At 42.1% G+C, this 19,036-nt stretch overlaps 2 pseudogenes; one reads left to right on the forward strand and one right to left on the reverse strand.

The window, feature by feature from the left end:
• Positions 1-368: 368 nt before the first annotated feature.
• On the reverse strand, positions 369-1,093 carry LOC147456079 (uncharacterized; annotated as a pseudogene).
• Positions 1,094-7,278: 6,185 nt separating this feature from the next.
• On the forward strand, positions 7,279-7,558 carry LOC147456080 (large ribosomal subunit protein eL43z pseudogene; annotated as a pseudogene).
• The last annotated feature ends 11,478 nt before the right edge of the window (positions 7,559-19,036 follow it).

Here is a 19,036-nt window from a genome sequence, read left to right on the forward strand (position 1 = left end):
TGACATGTCGTCATAACTTTCTGTCTCTTTATAGCAATGTGCATGTGCACGTTTTCTCAGGTTGCTCGATAATCGATCAGTCCAACGGCTTCTCAGAACGGCACTGCTACATGTTTGCAATGTATGTTTGTCTCTCTCTCTCTCTCTCTCTCTCTCTAGAAGAGCTTCTTTTGTAAGGTATAACAAATCAGCTTGTAAGAGCAACCCTAGTTTCATATCCTCTATCATGTAAGTAGTTGTAAGAACCTTGTGGAAAACTACAACAGCTTCCCTTCACACTCAATCATAGCAAAACTTGTTGCGTGGCTCTAGCTAGTTTTTCATGTCATTTACAACAAAATTTTCATATGGTTTTTTGTCAGAGCCTCTCATCGTTGTGGGTCCTCATTTATCCCCACCTTTTCCAAACACATAATCCCAACCTCATTAAATGCATCATCGCCAAAAGAAAATTATCTTTCTTGTTTGATGCATCACCACTCTCATTGTTACCACCAACACTGTTTAGTGTTTCTTGGCTGAATGTGTTGTTGCTAAAATAGTTGTCATTCCTTGGTTGGTAGAGTCACCAAAGCTGCTATTACTTAGAGGTTACCTGCTACTAAAACTGGCGTTTTGAAACAATGAGCCATAGCCTTTTTCTCCAAAACCCCACCTCCATATCATCCAAAATTCCCAAAGCCATGTTGTTTTTGAATGGAAAACTTCACGCGCATTGTCCTCCCATTGAGCAATTTTCCATCCATATTGTCCTTGGATGATTGTACATGGTCTGTACACATAAAGTTGATAAATCCAAACCCTTTGGATCTTTCAAAATCCCGACCAAGAACCACTTTGGCCTCAATCACTTCTCCATATTCAAGAAAAGCACCCCTTAGAGAATTTTCATCCATTCCCCATGCCAAACCTCCAACGAAGAGCTTGGTGGAAGGAACAGAGCACATGAAGCGATATCCAAAGCAGGGTAAGAGGCTCTTGAGAAGGAATCCACTGTGTGGTTTTTGGTGAACAAGCAAACGGCTTGGCTCTTAGAGTTGAAACCGAGGTAGCACAAAGTGAAAAGAGTAGAGGACCTACGGAGAAATGCCATGGCTGCACCTCTCTCTCTCTCTCTCTCTCTCTCTCTCTCTCTCTCTCTCTCTCTCTCTCTCTCTCTCTCTCTCTCTCTCTCTCCCCCTTATTAAAAGAGGTCCAAAATCTCCTAAAAACCTTCCGTGTCACCGCTATCTGTTTTCAAGAGTTTTGAAATGCTTAAATAATCTTATCCTTACGTATGCATTGTGAAACGCAATTATTCTCTACCTATAGCTTGGTCGCAATCTCTCTCTCTCTCTCTCTCTCTCTCTCTCTCTCTCTCTCTCTCTCTCTCACAGTTCGTCACCTTCAGCTACGCTATCTCTCTCCCTCTCAGACCTCTAGCTACAACAAGAAAAACTCTTCATAAGTCACAAACCCCAATATCTGAAGCGTGTGCAATACATGTGAGAAGTTTCCAAGAAATGCAAAAGATACAACTTATTGCTCGCTCTCTCTCTCTCTCTCTCTCTCTCTCTCTCTCTCTCTCTCTCTCTCTCTCTCTCTCTCTCTCTCTCTCTCTCTCTCTCTCTCTCTCTCTCTGCTCTGGAAGAACACCCTGCTCTGGCTTGTTTACCCGCTGGGTTAAGCTTCTTTTGTATCTGCATCCCTAAGGCCAGGAAAGCCATAACTATGGCGTTCTTCTCTCTCTCTCTCTCTCTCTCTCTCTCTCTCTGCACGTTTATTTTTGCAAGCATGATCTTTCCCCTTATTATGCCTAACCCCTAGCAAAATCAAGAAACCTTTTTTAAAATCTTTCTATGTATCTTTTATACCTCTGCTGTATTTGCTGACTCAAAGTTTTATGAGCATTGGAATCATCTAAATTCTTTTCCATACCTTACAACTAGCTGCGGCTTACTCAGGATGGGATGAGAGCCTTATGGCTCTAGGATACTCTGCACAAAATTTCCCCCCCTCTGTAATTGTCCAGGGTTTGCTCCTTTGCATTAGCGACCCTGTCTTTCACTCCACTCTGCTCGAACTTGATGGTGCCATCCCTTCTCAGCAGGCTGAAGATACCACAATCCTATCCACTCTTGACCTTCCCACATGGTTTCGCTTGTATGCCATGGCCCAGGAAAACCCACCTGCTGCGATTACCCACCTACGTGATTTGGCGGAAAATTTGCCCGCAATTATTGACGTAGATGAGGGTGAGCGAAAAGAGTGGCTCTAGCATGCACCAAATTTGATGCGATGATTCATGGAGAGTAATGGAAAGCGGCTGCAAAACGACCCACTAACCCGACAGCGAAAAAGACATTTACTTAATGGTTTTTCAGAGATCATCACAACGCCTCCAACCGAAACCGGAAGCTCACTCTTACCTATGGATCTTGACGAAGAGGGGCAGATGCTTGGAAACAAAGACTTCACCATTTCCACACCGAGTCGAAGCCTCACCACAAAGCCCTTTGAAACCTACACCGATCCCTTCATCCCGAGCCGGCTTTTAAAAATGTTTTTGGGTAAAGCTCACCACGAAGCTTGGTCCTTCGGTAATGTTACGACTGTTTTGAAGAGTTTTCAAACGCTCAGATATAGTCTGATAACGGGGTGGCTATGACTCTGTGACGCGCTTTGGTCTGAGCGTGCACTGCTTTGCTGATTTTATTTTTCTTGCCCCAAAACTGCTCGTTTTCTTCAAACCCGCATGTCCGTGGGTCTTTAACCCCTTAAGCCCCGAATCTCCTTTACAATTGGCCTTTCCACGAACCTCAATTAACCACCTCCCAAGGGCCAAGAGTCCATTCCCAGTCTGCATTGCCTAAGTTCCCTTCGAGACATGTTTCCACCAGCGGGTCTTCCCACGCGGCCAAGGGCCCTCGAGGCCTTATGACTCCAAGGCCAGTAGGCAAGTAATGGTACCAAGTGACTATGAAGGGTCTTGAGACAGATCGATGACTAGAGACTCAACTCACAAAACCTCTTATACATTATACTCGTGTTGTAGACATACTTACTGGCTCTTCTTTATATAAAACCCATTAATTTCCCTACAGAGTCGAATTAGGCTTGCATTGCCTATGCTAGCATGTCAGTTACACCATCGACTACATTGTTGACCAATCATGGTATAGCCTTGGCAATTGCAATGGAAAATAGTGAGAGACGACAGGGCTATAAGAGTTTGAGGGCAATGAGAGATGACTGGGACAGGTCAAAGACGGGATGCTCGCCTACAATATATATATATATATATTATATATATATATATATATATATATATATATATATATATATAGAGAGAGAGAGAGAGAGAGAGAGAGAGAGAGAGAGAGAGAGAGAGAGAGAGACAGAGAGTTCTATTATCGTCCTCAAAGGTCAAATATGACCTATGGCAACGAACGAACATGTCACGTGGTGTGAGTGGAGGTCATAAGTGACTCTCGATGCTCCAAAATGGCTGAAATGAGTGTCGGAATAGAGAGTCCACATCGTGGTTGGGTATGTAGGGAGAGCTCATGGCTGAATATATGGGGAAAAGAGGACCTAATGTGGTCAAAAGCTGAGCACTCAAGTAGTGTGTGGTACTCACTCTCTTGCACGTGACGAGGGCATAAGGTGCAAAGTCGATGAGACTCCTCGCTAGTGCCCTAATGTCCTGTCTCGCAGTGTAGAGAATGGGAGCTAAGACGAATGGAGGCAATGGTGCGGATTGCACTCAATGGGATGGGCTCAAGGATGTAGGGATGGGTTCGGTTACCGCATTTGGAGAAGAAGAGAGATTTGTAGTTTGGGGCAATGTGTGTGGTGTAATGGCTGAAGCGAGAACCTCCGGATTTCTCCCAAGCCGTGATACATTGGCATTGTAAGAAGGCCTCATTAACTTGGGAGTCGATCGATGCATCCTTGAACAAGTGACATGCATCCCATCTTCCAAACCATTTCTTGATGTCAACATCCACCCCGAACTTAGTATTTTGCTCTTGCATGTCTTTTGGACCTTTTGACTTGCTTCATATGCGATTCTAGGAAGTCGATACAAAGGGCTACGTTGTGTCTTAACAATGTACTCCACAACCCTTTGCATGCCCAAGACCTCAATGGGAAGCGATCCGGACTCGAGAAGTAAGAGCATGTAGGGTGTTTGTGTCTTGACTTGGAGAAAGTTGGTGAGAAAAGGCTTTTGGACATTCTCAAACACTTTCCAAGTAGACTTCCCGATGCTACCACCCCACACCTCCACTCCATAAAGAAGCACCGGTGTTCACCAATGTGTCAAAGAGGTACTTTTTGAGAGCCCAACACTGGATCTCTCCAGCATTGCACATGTTCTCAAATGCATAATAAGCCCTCTTTCCGGCTTCCAAGCGACGCATTGCGCAATCCTTCCATTTATGATTGGATGGAACCTCAAGGCCAAGGTACTTGAAGCCATCTACCACTTCAAGCTGTTCATTGTTGTATACAATGCATGGATTTTTGTCATTGAGGGTCTTTACAAGTATAACCTTGGTTTTGGATCTACTCACGATCAGCCCGCTATGTAGGCAAAAGCATTTCAAGACACTCATAAGCTTTTGTGCATCTTCTAAGGTATGTGCCAAGAGCACTACATCATCGGCATAAAGAAAAAGCATGATCACCACATTCTGATCTTAACCTCTTCTATGCCTTCTTGTTGCATAAAATCAAGAACCATGCATTCCAACTCATCAATGAGTAGCCCAAAGAGGGTTGGGAAAGTGGGCATCCTTATTTGACATTAATGGTGCTTGCAAAAAATCTTGAAATTCCATCTCCCATACGTAGTCAACATATCACTTTTTAGTAGATGCGAAAGACTGCATGTATAAATTCTCTCGGCACTTGAAGGCTTTGCGTACGTCTCCAAAGATTTCCTCACGGTACCATGTCAAAAGATTTCTTGAAATCCACAAAGCAACAATACAACTTTTTTTCCTTTCAATCGAGACGCTTCCATAAGATCTTGAAGAGTGACAAGGTGAGCAATAGTGCTATGATGCTTTCAAAAACTTGCTTGGCCAAGCGCACATTTTCCGTTCTTTTCAGCCCATTCACTTATCTTCATCTCCATGATACATCCAAATAACTTTGCCATCAAAGAGCCAACCATTATACTGTGCTGGTTGTTCACATTGTTTACATCTCCTCCTTTGTGCAAAGGTTTGATCCAATTTGCACTGCAATCATGAGGCATGCCATGCTGAAGTGCAAGGTTAAACACATCGCATATCCAATATCGTGTTTTCTTACTTGTCCATTTAATCATTTCAGCCTTGACACCTTGAAGGTCCCCTGCCTTGCGAGTAGCAAGTATCTCAAGCGCGCGACATACATCTTCAATGGTAAAGAAGGGAGGCATAATCGAAAGGGAGCTACAACACTTCATCTTATCAACATTGGGTTTCTCATAGAGGTTCTTGCAATGCGTATACATATCCTCAAGAGTCAAGTCACCAAAGCTCTCAACACGCTTACCTTTTAGATTTTGCCAAAACTTGCCACATGCATGTGCTTTCTCTTGCGCTAAAAGAAGTTGTTTTTTAACTTCCCACCTTCTCCTCTTTTTTTGAACAAGTGCTTTGTATGTGTGTGAACATTCCAAGTGAACTTCCTTATCTTTGCTTGCATCCAACCTTAGCAAGTGTTTTTGGGCTTGACTACATTCCATGTCAAACCATTTCTTCTTGGTGCTACCCTTCGTAGACCTTTTGCAAGAGACGTGTCTCACCGAAAAGCATTCCTTCACACAACAACAAATTACTTTTTTGAAAACTTTCCACTTGCATTCTAATGTTGGGATCTCTTGATGCTCTGCCATGCTTAACATTTGGTCTACCATATCAGCATATATAAGTGCTTGTTTGAAGTCTAGATGTAGGTACGAATGATTCACATCATGACTGGAGGCTACATGCTCGGGTCTTTTACCACACTTGAGGTCAATATATATAACATCTATGATCCGATTCCGGATTCCATTCACCAAGTGTAAAGCTTTGTATGCATTCTAGACTGGCTTTCAAAAACAACATATAGTCAATCACGCTATCACCATTGTGCTTTCTACATGTAAAGTCATTAGTGCCTTGCTATAGAGATACACCATTTGCAATGAGCATTTTGGTACTATTGCACATATGTAGAAGTGACTTTTCAAAGTGATCTAGTTCTTTTGCATCATTAGAGCTTCAATTATAGATGTATGAGTCATCCTTCTTTTTGAGACATATATCATGTCGACTTGTTGCGTGTCTTGTTGTAACATATTTGTGGGAGCATTCATGTCTCCAAAGACAATGACTTCACCATGGTCCTTGTAATGAGCAATATCTTCCTCTAGTTCAACAAAGGACTGGTCTCTCTCCATATCCAAGCGAGCATAAAAGTTGGAGTCATAGTGAGGAATGTAGCAACCGGCCACAAACATGACTTGACCATTTGGTGGGGTGTTTTCAGCCATAAGTAGTATGTAGCAAAAAACTCTTCAATAGCAACCGTGATAGAGAGAGAGAGAGAGAGAGAGAGAGAGAGAGAGAGAGAGAGAGAGAGAGAGCTGCATCCATGTATAATAAGAGTCCATCATCCTTTCCTAACAAACATTGGGGATACATGAAGGATAGGAGTCAGGACAGGCGACGGAGAGGAGACGAGAGAGAGAGAGAGAGAGAGAGAGAGAGAGAGAGAGAGAGAGAGAGAGAGAGAGAGAGAGAGAGAGAGAGAGTTGCATGCATGCATCCAACACCATTTCCTAGCTTTGTGATCATGTATCCTTGCAAGAATCTCTTTTGATTCCACTGAAATTAAAAAAATTCAAAATTGTGGCGACTTACTCGCGATTTTACAAAAAAATCAATATCTCCCCGGACCAAACAATTGAGGAAGTGAACCTTTTATGACCCCGTCCCTCAGCCTCTCCCTCTTCCACTCTCTCAAAGCAAGTCCTCCTCTCTCTCTTGCAGATGATGCACGCTGGGCAACAAATGTCGAGAGTGTTGAAGTGCTAAATTGCACCTTGAAGGACCGTCAAAATGTGATAGAAAGAAACGTTGGTAGGCCTTGCAAGGATTTAGAGAGAGAGAGAGAGAGAGAGAGAGAGAGAGAGAGAGAGAGAGAGAGAGAGAGAGAGAGAGAGAGAGAGAGAGAGAGAGAGAGAGAGAGAGAGAGAGAGGGGTCTCTTCTCCTAGTTTGACAGGAGTGTTGCACTTGTGATTCACATCTATAGCAGCCATGATGAAGAGAACAAATATGGCAGGCATTGCTGGCAAATATGGAACTCGTTATGGTGCTAGTTTGAGGATGCAAATCAAGAAGATGCAGGTCAGCCAACATGCAAAGTACTTGTGTGAATTTTGTGGGAAGTTTTCGGTGAGGAGGAAAGCCATTGGAATATTGTATTACAAGGACTGCAACAAGCGGTAGTTCCAATACAATGCATACTACTAGTGATGGTACCGTGTGTAGTACCATCAGTCGATTGAGGGAGCACTGCTCATTTGAGTGCATGTAGGCATATTGGAACTGTAACTGCAGCCGCTTCAAGCACCAAGATTACCCTTGAAAACACAACATCAATTCCCTCACGGTCTCAGACCCAAGACCTCACACACCGTCAAAAATGGTGAGAGCTAGCGGGGTATCAGAGTAGATCGAGAGGAAGGAGTATTCTTACAAGAAAGAAGTATGTTTCCTCACATAATCACTCTTAATAGCTTAGCATAGCTTAGTAAGTAGCATGGTTGAGGAGATGAGCATGCATTGGAGCTTGGCTCTTGCTTGGATTTGCATCACAAAGCTAAGAGTTGTTGGTGTAGACCTCCCTTCTCACAAGCTTGGAGTAGATGATGAGCTTTCCATTAAAGAGTGAGAAGGAAATAGTCTTCTTTACTTCACACATGAGATTGTGTAAGTGTGTGTGTGATAATGCCTTGCAAAAATCAGGCCCCTCTCTCTCTTGGTCGACCCCTCTTACTGTTTGCTCATGCTGACATCCAAGTGGCCCTTGCATAGATTAGCCAATGACAATTGAGAAGCATAAGTGATAGCCTTGTGACATGTGTCCCCCTTTCCCCTTTTGTGAGAGCGTTAGGTATTTAAATAATGCAATTAAACTCTCATTGGACCTCTTAGTCTTATGGCCAATAGGAATCAGGCTAGCCATTGGGCTGCTGAATGCTCATTGGACCCCTTGGGAGCCTGTCTAATAGTCTTCTAAAGAGATTAATTTCTATTGGTTCTTTTATCAAGTGTTTTTAAATGAATTAAAATAAATTTACTTTAGCCTAATTCCCGTTGGTCCACCTTTGTGCATCCAATAGGATTTGAATGCACCTTGGGGGAAACTGGGCTAGGGAGCTGACATGTGTCCACTATGCCCTTTGTGTAAAGGGAGCTTGCAAGAGTGTGTGTGTGTTTCTCTCTCATTCCCTTTGTGTAAAGAGCGCTTGCAAGAGTGTGTATATTTCTCTCTCATTCCCTACATAAAAGGCTCGCCCCCTCTTAGATAGGAATGTGGTAAGACTTTTGAGTTTTCCCACCAGCATCCAATTTTTGCCTAAAGCTTGACCATTGAGTATTGATTTAATTTTGGAACCTTAGCATTTTGAAGTTCTTTATGGGTTGAACCTTAAGGTCTTTGAAGCCCATTGATGCACATTGCTCTTTTGTAGATGGCCCCCCTTTGGATCCTTACTGTGAATGGTCTACCAGCCTAACCAATATTCTAGCCTTTTCTCCCTTGGTACTTCCCCATATCAAATGATCAGTATAACATGAGAAAACCATTCAGGAGAATTAGATATTAGTTATTATGACATTACCTCTCTCTTGAAATTATAGTCATCCTTGACTATGAGGTAGAGAAGATAGTCCTTTTTCTAGGGGGTAGAGGATCCCTATTTTACCCTACTACACCGTTCCAAAATGGATGACTAATCCATTTGGCACTTGAGAGCCTAAGCTGCCACAAGCATGTCTGCGCATTAGTCCTATCAATCTTCCATAGTAGAGTGACAAGATCTACTTGGTGTTTGGAAGACGTCGTCTCCACAAACTTGATCCTAATCATGCATATTTTTAACATTTGTGCACAATAAAGAAAAAGAGAGTCTTATAAGACAAAAACTTTGTTCATTTTCAACATTTTTACATTTGCTTACTCTAGGGAAGCATTGTAAGCATTGACAAGGTTTAGGTTATCCTTTTATTGTATGCCTTGCATCAATCTAGCATCTTCAAAATGATAGTTCTTAAACTTAATAAGATACCATCGAATAATCTTACCACCTCTCAATACCTTGTCTTCATGTCGGGGAGAATGGACTCGGACACTGCAACACCTCTTCTTGGTCCTTGATCTCCGGTGGGTCTTCAATAGTTGGTTCTTGAGGTGGGTCTCCTTTGTAAGGTTTTAGTAGGCTCACATGGAAAGCATTGTGTATGAGCCAATGATTGGGCAACTTGAGCTGATAGGCCATCTCATTGATTGGTCTAAGAATCTAAAAGGGACCAAAGTATCTTTTTGCTAGTTTAGCATAGTACTTTTAGTTTCCCGTAGGATTCTTGCCCGTTGTGTGCCTTAGGCGAGCCTTGGGAAACTTAAGCAAGACCCAATCATTTTGTATAAAGGCTTGAGCTCTTTTGTGCCTATCAGGAACAATCTTTTGCCTTTGCTATGAGATAGAGATAGTATCCTTAATGTTTTGAAAAGATTCTTGTAGGTCTCACCTATACGCATTTGAAACGAAGATCTTCCCGTGTAGCTTAAGTAGCAGGGGACTTTTTGATCTTCCCTCAATTACCTCAAAAGGTGCTTTTCCGGTCGAGGTATGTATAGTGTTATTGTAGGCATACTCCACTGACGGTAAGTACTTCTCCCTTTGGGACCTTTGATCTACTTCCGTTACGTAGGCTTTTAGTAGATCAATAATTTTTAGGTTAGCTATTTCACTTTGGCCATCTGTTTGAGGGTGATAGACTGAAGACAAGTTTAGCCTTGTCCCTAAATTTTCAAAGAGACCCTTCCAAACATTAATGGTCATTCTAGGATCTCTATCCGACACTATGGACATCGGCAAGCCACGGTACCTGAAGATTTGTGATATGAAGAGGGTTGCCATTTGATGGGCTTTAATAGTCTTTTTGACAGGTATAAAACGAGCTTGTTTGTTGAACCTATCTACTATCGTCCATATTCCCATATTCCCATGGATAGACTTAGGCAATCCAAAGATAAAATCCATGGATATCCTCTCCCATGGTGAATTACGGATTGATAAAAGTTGAAGCAATCCAGGTTGCTTCCCTCTATTAAACTTCGTTTTTTGGCATACCACACATTTAGAAACATACTCTTGTATTTTTGCTTTCATGTTAGACCAAAAGAAATATATTTCTATCCCTTTGAGGGTAGACTGAATCCCTCTATGCCCCGCATAAGGAGGAGCATGAGATTCATACATTACTTTCTCACGTAGTGAGTTAGTAGCGCATAGTCTATTGCCATAGAGAAGGTAACCATCTTGTAAGATAAGTGGTTCCTCTTTCTTCCCTAGTGCAAGGGTTGAAATCATGTCTCTAAAATTGAGATCGATAGCGTACTCATCTATCATAGAAGATAGATCATTGTGAGTTGCTATGGAAACCGCATTCACTCTCGGCTGTCTTGAGAGTGCATCGGCTACTTGATTATGCTTGCCAGCAATGTGAGCAATATGAAAATGAAATTGCGAAAGGAAATTTGCCCACCTCATTTGTTTGTTGGAGAGGTTCGTCTGCATCATGAAGTACTTAAGGCTTTGGTGACCTGTCCCGAGAATGAAAGGAGTCCCCAATAAATAGTGCTTCCATGAATCTAAGGCATGTAGAACTACGAGGAATTCCTTTTCATATATGCCTATAGCTTGCTCAACAGGGTTGAGTCTTTGACTTTCATAGGCTATGGCGTGCCCTTCTTGGAGCATAACAACTCCAAGGAAATCACCACAAGCGTCACATTGGACCTCAAATGGCTTTGAGAGATCCAACAGTTCAAGCACAGGTTGAGAGATAAGCTTTTCTTTAAGATTTTCAAAAGCATTGTTCTCCTTGGTGGACCATGTAAAGCTAACATTTTTCTTGGTTAGGTCATGTAATGGTCTTGCGATTTGTGAGAACTTTTCTATGAAACGTCTATAGTATGCACCCATACCTATAAAGCTTCTTAGTTCATGTAGGTGCTTGGATTAGGCCATTCTTTTATTATCTCTAGCTTTGATGGATCCATTTGGATGCCATCTTGAGAGATAATGTGACCTTTTGACTAGTTTAGCATAGTACTTTTGGTGTCCCATAGGATTCTTGCCCGTTGTGTGCCTTAGTCGAGCCTTGGGAAACTTAAGCAAGACCCAATAATTTTGTTTAAAGGCTTGATCTCCTTTGTGCCTATCAGCAACAACCTTTTGCCTTTGCTGTGAGATAGAGATAGCATCCTTAATCTTTTGAAAAGATTCTTGTAGGTCTCGGCTATACTCATCTGCAACGAAGATCTTCCCATATACCTTAAGTAGCAGGGGATTTTTTGATCTTCCCTCAATCACCTCAAAAGGTGCTCTTCCAGTGGAGGTATGTATAGTGTTATTGTAGGCATACTCCACTAACGGTAAGTACTTCTCCCATTGGGACCTTTGATCTACTTCTGTCACATAGAATTTTAGTAGATAAAAATTGTTAGGTTAGCTATTTCACTTTGGCCATCCATTTGAGGGTCATAGGCCAAAGAGAAGTTTAGGCTTGTCCCTAAATTGTCAAAGAGAGCCTTCCAGAAATGATTGGTCATTCTAGAATCTCTATTCAACACTATGGACATCGGCAAGCCATGGTAGTTGAAGATTTTTGATATGAAGAGGGTTGCCATTTGATGGGCTTTGATAGTCTTTTTGACAGGTATAAAATGAGCTTGTTTGTTGCACCTGTCTACTATCGTCCATATTCTAGTACATATTCTCATACATTATTTTCTCACATAGTGAGTTAGTAGTGCATAGTCTATTGCCATAGAGAAGATAACCATCTTGTAAGGTAAATGTTTCCTCTTCTTCCCTAGTACAAGGGCTGAAATCACATCTCTAAAATCGAGATCGATATCGTACTCATCTATCATAGAAGATAGATCATTGGGAGTTGCTATGGAAACCCATTCACTCTCTGCCGTCTTGAGAGTGCATTGGCTACTTGATTATGCTTGCCAGCAATGTGAGCAATATGAAAATGAAATTGTGAAAGGAAATTTTCCCACCTCATTTGTTTGTCGAAGAGCTTGGTCTGTGTCACGAAGTACTTAAGGCTTTGGTGATCCTTCCGCCGCAGAATGAAAGGAGTCCCATATAAATAGTGCTTCCATGAGTCTAAGGCATGTAGAACTACGAGGAGTTCCTTTTCATATATGCCTAGAGCCTGCTCAACAGGGTCGAGCCTTCAACTTTCATAGGCTATGGCGTGCCCTTCTTGGAGCAAAACAGCTCCACGGCAATCACCACAAGCGTCGCATTGGACCTCAAATGGCTTTGAGAGATCCAACAATGTAAGCACAGTTGAGAGATAAGCTTTTCCTTAAGCTTTTCAAAAGCATTGTTCTCCTTGGTGGACCATGTATACCTAACATTTTTCTTTGTTAGGTCATGTAATGGTCCCACGATTTGTGAGAACTTTTCTATGAAGCACCTATACTATGCACACATACCTATAAAGCTTCTTAGTTCATGTAGATTCCTTGGATTAGGCCATCCTTTTATTACCTCTAGCTTTGATGGATCCATTTGGATGCCATCTTTGGATTAGGCCATCCTTTTATTACCGCTAGCTTTGATGGATCCATTTGGATGCCATCTTGAGAGATAATGTGACCTAAATACTGAATCTCTATGATAATATTGTTCTCCTTGGTGGACCATGTATACCTAACATTTTTCTTTGTTAGGTCATGTAATGGTCCCACGATTTGTGAGAAATTTTCTATGAAGCACCTATAGTATGCACACATACCTATAAAGCTTCTTAGTTCATGTAGATTCCTCGGATTAGGCCATCCTTTTATTACCTCTAGCTTTGATGGATCCATTTGGATGCCACCTTGAGAGAAAATGTGACCTAAATACTGAATCTCTTGTAAGAAATTTCTTTTGATTAATATAGAGTTTATTCTCTCGTAAGACTTGAAATATTACCTAAAGATGTTGCTTGTGTTCGTCTAGTGAATTAGAGTAGATGCTTCTATCATCAAAGAACACTCTACTAAAGGTTCGATAAGCCTGAATAGCTTCTCCATCAAGTGGTTGAATGTGGCTAGTGCATTGGTCAAGACAAAAGGCATGACAATGTATTCGTAAAGAACAAACTTAGTCCAAAATGTGGTCTTTACAATGTCTTGATTAACTATCCTTATTTGATGGTAGCCACTTTTTAGGTCAATCCTACTGAAGTAGGTCAACCCTTGCAGCTTATTGAATAGGTCTTCTACCATGGAATGGGAAACCTATTCTTCATAGTGATCCTATTTAGTGCTCTATAGTCGACACACATACGATATGTGCTGTCTTTCTTTTGCACTAATAATACGGTGAACAAAATGGAGATGAGCGAGGCATGGTCATCATTGCCTCCTTTAGGAGATAGTTCACAAGGGATGTCATCAATAAAACATCTTGAAATCCCTTGAGAAAATTGGATAACTCTAATTCCTTGTGATTGTTTATATTTTCTTTTGCTAAAGCATTAGGTTCATTTTGAGAATCTTCAACAAAAATCATGTACACAGAAATAGAGCTCTTTATTGACTTAATGAAAGCTTGCGTATGTACAATGGGTATGGTGTTACCCAACTCCTTAGCATCTATGTACATATCGTTTTCCCTGAACCTAAAGTGGATTTGCATTTCAAAGAATTTAACATTGGCAGCCATGCAATCAAACCATGGTGCCCCTAGGATTACATCCTCGTGCTTGAGAGGAGCGATAAAGAAGTCCTCCTTGTCCACATAGCTTTGGACATGGAGCCTCAATTTCCCAATTAAGGGAGTGACTGAGGCTTCTTGCCCCTTGAAAGCACCATCGACGGGTAGGACATCTCCCATTCCATAGGCTTGGATGTCTAGCTTGGTGGCCAACTCTGTGGATATGAAATTGTGAGTAGAACCAGGGTCAAAGAGAATAAAAGCATCATGTTCTCGTACCTTTCCCCAAGTATGGCATAGAGGAGATCCTTTGTGGTGAGCATCCTCTTCTTGGATTTAAACCAAGGTAGCTCTAGGAGGCTCATTTTGTGTATTGTTGTGGGGACAAGCACGATAGGCATGCCCTTGCTCCCTGAACTTGAAACAATGGTTATGTTTATGATAATATGCAAGCTCTTTAGGAGAGAGTTTATTTTGCCTTTATAAACTCCCTTCTCATTAGCTTTATTGTTGTTGGCGTTGCCTTTAGGAGACTTTTGGACATGGTCCTTCCCCTTGGGCACATTATTATGGTCCTTGTTGTCCGTGGGCTTAAGGTTTCTCTTAGCCCCTTGTTGGTGGTGAAGCCACCATGGTGGTGTATGACTACAGATATGGTGCGTGGCGTTTGGGAGTTGACATACTCCGCCATATCTTCAGTTAAACCCGTACAAAATTGTTGTTTTTGCTCTCCAAAATCCATTTTTTTGAAGAAAGTGGCTTTGAGATCTAAATCCCAAAACTTGTCTACATATTTGTGAATAGATTCATAGGGAGAGAGCTTCAAGCTTTGCCATTCGGTGAGTACTTTGTCTTTGGCATCGATAGCTAAAAACTACTTCATGATGGAAGCTCTTAAAGCTTTCCATGTTGGTGGAGCTTCACTGTTTAGACCATCATTGCCTGGCGGACTTTTGAAAATGCATAGGTACATGGTGTAGCTTAGAGGACTTCGTGAAGCCCTCATCTCCAAACGCTGCATCGAATTGTTGGATGAAGGCCAAAACTTTGTCCGTAGCACCAAAGGTGCAATCGTAGGTAAGGAAAGAGATGTTCTTTCCTCCCTCTTTGATTTTTTTGAGCTTGGAAGACCTTTCCATGCGGCATAGGATTTCCTGTGGCCTCTTGTTTTTGGTGGTTTGAAAGCTGCACCATCACTTTCTTCAGAAGAGAAAGAATTTGAGGAGGATGGAGAAGAGGGTGACCTCTCTCTCGCCATTTTCTTCCCTTGTTCCTCCTTGTTTGCACCATCACTTTCTTCATAAGAGGAAGAGGATGAAGAAGATGGAGAAGAGGGTGACCTCTTTCTCGCCTTTTTATTCTCTTGTTTTCTGTCATCCCTCTTTGAATTATGGTGTAGAGAAGTGTGCGATGGTCTTCTCCGTTTAGGGGGGTGTTGGTGAACGTTTTTCCCACCGTCTTCATGGAGCCATCTCCGCCGAGGTGGCAGGAGATTCACTTCTTTCTTGTTCTTTAAATGGGGGCTCTACCATTGAAACTTGAGTTCTCCTTTGGGAAGGAGATGCATCGTCAAGTAGTAGATTTTTGAGCCCTTTGTACGGATCCTCTTCTTCTTCCCTTATCGGAGAGAGGCCTCTTTTAGAAGTCTCACAGGGAGGCTTCCTAGGTACTCTCTCTTCTTGGTGGGGAGTTTGGAGAATCCCATGAGCACGTAGCTGCCGTTGCACTTCACTTTGGAGGGATGGATTTCCCATGGCTTCTTGAAGCCTAGTAACAAGGTAATTAACAAGCATAGGGGCATCATTAGTAGCCTGCTCATTAGCAAAATCAAAGTTAGGAACATTAATCTCACTCTCTTTACTATTGTTAGCCATTCTAAAAACTTTTAGGTGTAAAATTTTTAAGTGTACTTTGGCACTTCAAGCCCTAGTTGCTACTCCTCTTAACCCCTTAGAAAAGCACTCAAGCTCCTGTACCGGTGGCTCAAATAACATTAATTGCAAGGAGTAGAAGAGAGGGTCTTTCACCACCAAAACAATACCGGCTCTTTTCAAGCTTCTAATAGATCAATAGTGGTTAAGCCGTAGGCAAGCCCCGTAGGATTCCACTATTAAGACCATAGCTCTCGACGGTGATGCCTCATTATCTGCACGAAGCAGCTGCACTGCAAGGCTGAAAAATCCCTATTCTAATTACAAAGTTGCAATTAATAATACCAACCATTTATAGTCAGCTTGAGGACCTCTCTTCTTGAGCAAGAAAAGAGAAACCTTGTGCTCTGATACCAATGTAACATTTAATGGTTTAGTAACTTTTGTGTAGCGAAAAATAACATAGACATAGTGAGCATTTCATTAAGAATAGATTCCTAATGAGCATAGCAAGAGTGCTTCGATGGAGAGAGCTACAAAAGCATAACACCTAGTTAGATAGGCATGAACAATACTTCAAAAAGAGAGAGAAATTAAGCTATTGACAACAGTTGGAACGGAATTTACATTGAGCCGGTCCCGCCTCCAAAAGGCTTTGTATTATAGGTTCCCCCCATCAAGGAAAGCATTTTGCAATACAATACTTTGTGTTCCTTCAATAACTTGCTGGTGCAATGAAGATGGAAGCTTCAAGCACCAAGCTTACACTTGAAAACACAACATCATTTCCCTCACGGTCTCAGACCCAAGACCTCACACACCTTCGGAGATGATGAGAGCTAGCGGGGTATGAGAGTAGATCAAGAGGAAGAAGGAGTATTCTTACGAGAAAGAAGTATGTCTCCTCACATAATCACTCTTAATAGCTTAGCATACCTTAGTAATTAGCATGGTAGAGGAGATGAGCATGCATTGAAGCTTGGCTCTTGGTTGGATTTGCATCACAAAGCCAAGAGTTGTTGGTGTAGGCCTCCCTTCTCACAAGCTTGGAGTAGATGATGAGCTTTCTATTAAAGCTTGAGAAGGAGATAGTCTTCTTTACTTCACACATGAGATTGTGTGAGTGTGTGTGTGAGCCCCCTCTCTCTCTTGGTCGACCCCTCTTGCCATTTGCTCATACTGGCATCCTATTGGCCCCTGCAAAGCTTAGCCAATGACAATTAAGAAGCATAAGTGATAGCCTTGTGACATGTGTCTCACTTTCCCCTTTTGTGAGAGCTTTATATATTAACATAATGAAATTAAACTCTCATTGGACCTCTTAGTCTTTTGGCCAATAGGAATCAAGCTAGCCATTGGGCTGCTGAATGCTCATTGGACGCCTTGGGAGACTCTGCAATTGTCTTCTAGAGAGCTTAATTTCTATTGGTTCTCTTATCAAGTGTTTTTAAATGAATTAAACTAAATTAAGTCTAGCCTAATTCTCATTGGTCCACCTCTATGGCCATCCAATAGGATTTGAATGCACCTTGGGGGCAACTAGGCTAGGGAGCTGACATGTGTCCAGAGCTTGCAAGAGTGTGCGTGTGTTTCTCTCTCATCCCCTACATAAAAGGCTTGGCCCCTCCTAGATAGGGATGTGGGAAGACTCAAACCCCTCCTAGATAGGGATGTGGGAAGACTTTTGAGTCTTCCCACAAGCATCTCATTTTTCCCTAAAGCTTGACCATTGGGTATTGATTTAATTTTGGAACCTTAGCATTTTGGAAGTCTTAATGGGCTGAACCTTAGGGTCTTTGAAGCCCATTGATGCACATTGCTCTTTTGCAGATGGGCCCCCCTTTGGATCCCTATTTTCCCTCCTTTGGATTCCTACTGTGATCGGTCTACCAGCCTAGGTTTTTCTCCCGTGGTACTTTCCATATTAAATGATCAGTTAACATGAGAAAATCATTTAGGAGAATTAGATGTTAGTTATTATGACACTACAAGACACATGAATGTTACCAACAAAGAGAGGCACAAGAAGGCTAGCTTGACAGACATTTTTTGGGATGACACGGACAAGGACAAGGATAGAGCACGAGCAGGCTATAGGCCGAACACATATAATTGTCACCTCTTTGTGCTAGTGGTTGCTTGTACCGCTTAGCCTTTGTCTATGCTAGTCTCTTGTGTTCACAGTAGCTATAGTGTGCCAACTTGTCCTTGTTGCAGATGTTGCCTCCCCTCCAGGATGCCTACTTTACCTTTGTCTATGTTTTTCATAATTTAGCAAGATTTTGAGAAGAACTTGGGGGGGGGGGGGGGAGAGAGAGAGAGAGAGAGAGGAGAGAGAGAGAGAGAGAGAGAGAGAGAGAGAGAGAGAGAGAGAGAGAGAGCAAGATGCTAGCTTTTGAGATTTGAAGCCACTAGTGGAGATAAATCGACAGGCCTAGGTTAAAAGCTATCCGAGTGGGACCATTGATGGCTTAGACAGACAGTGGCCAAAGATGGCTAAATCAAATCCACTCACGGCATGCTAGGCTCTTTATGTAGGGTCTCTGTGTGTGTGTGTGTGTGTGTGTGTGTGCGTGCCAGGTTCTTACCTAGACTCATCCAATAGTTCCAAATTCTATGGTGTTCTTCCTTTTCCCTTTAAAAAGATATACTGCGAGCTTCAATACGTGCGTCCTAGGTCTTCTTGCAAAGCTAGAGATGCTCTACCAATATGCAAGCTCTTCTTAACCTTGCATCAGCTGCCTCTCTCTCTCTCTCCTCTCTCTTCTCTCTCCTCTCTCTCTCTCTCTCTTCCTCTCCTCTCTCTCTCTCTCTCTCTCTCTCTCTCTCTCTCTCCTCTCTCACTCTCTCTCTCTCTCTCTCTCTCTCTCTCTCTCTCTCTCTCTCTCGGAATAAAACCATGCATGATGCAACAATGAATAAATGTCATATTTGAAGTGTACAAACAATTAAATTACCAGTGCTCTATATGATGGTGGATTATGACAACGAGCAGAATAGTGCCACTCCAACGCGACACCGAGGTTTGAATTTAGCATTGTTTAGCTTTTACACTTGTCAAAAGAACTACTTTGAGAGCATCATCCTCACAAATGCCTTGTAATTCATCTGCTCATTACCACCAACGTTTGGCTTTTGAATCATTTTGTCAACCTCTTTATATGTTAACTTCTTTCCCAGATTTGTCAT

This window comes from Adiantum capillus-veneris, chromosome 6, assembly GCF_014529385.1.
Source record: "Adiantum capillus-veneris isolate H3 chromosome 6, ASM1452938v2, whole genome shotgun sequence".
NCBI classification, from domain to species: Eukaryota; Viridiplantae; Streptophyta; class Polypodiopsida; order Polypodiales; family Pteridaceae; genus Adiantum; species Adiantum capillus-veneris.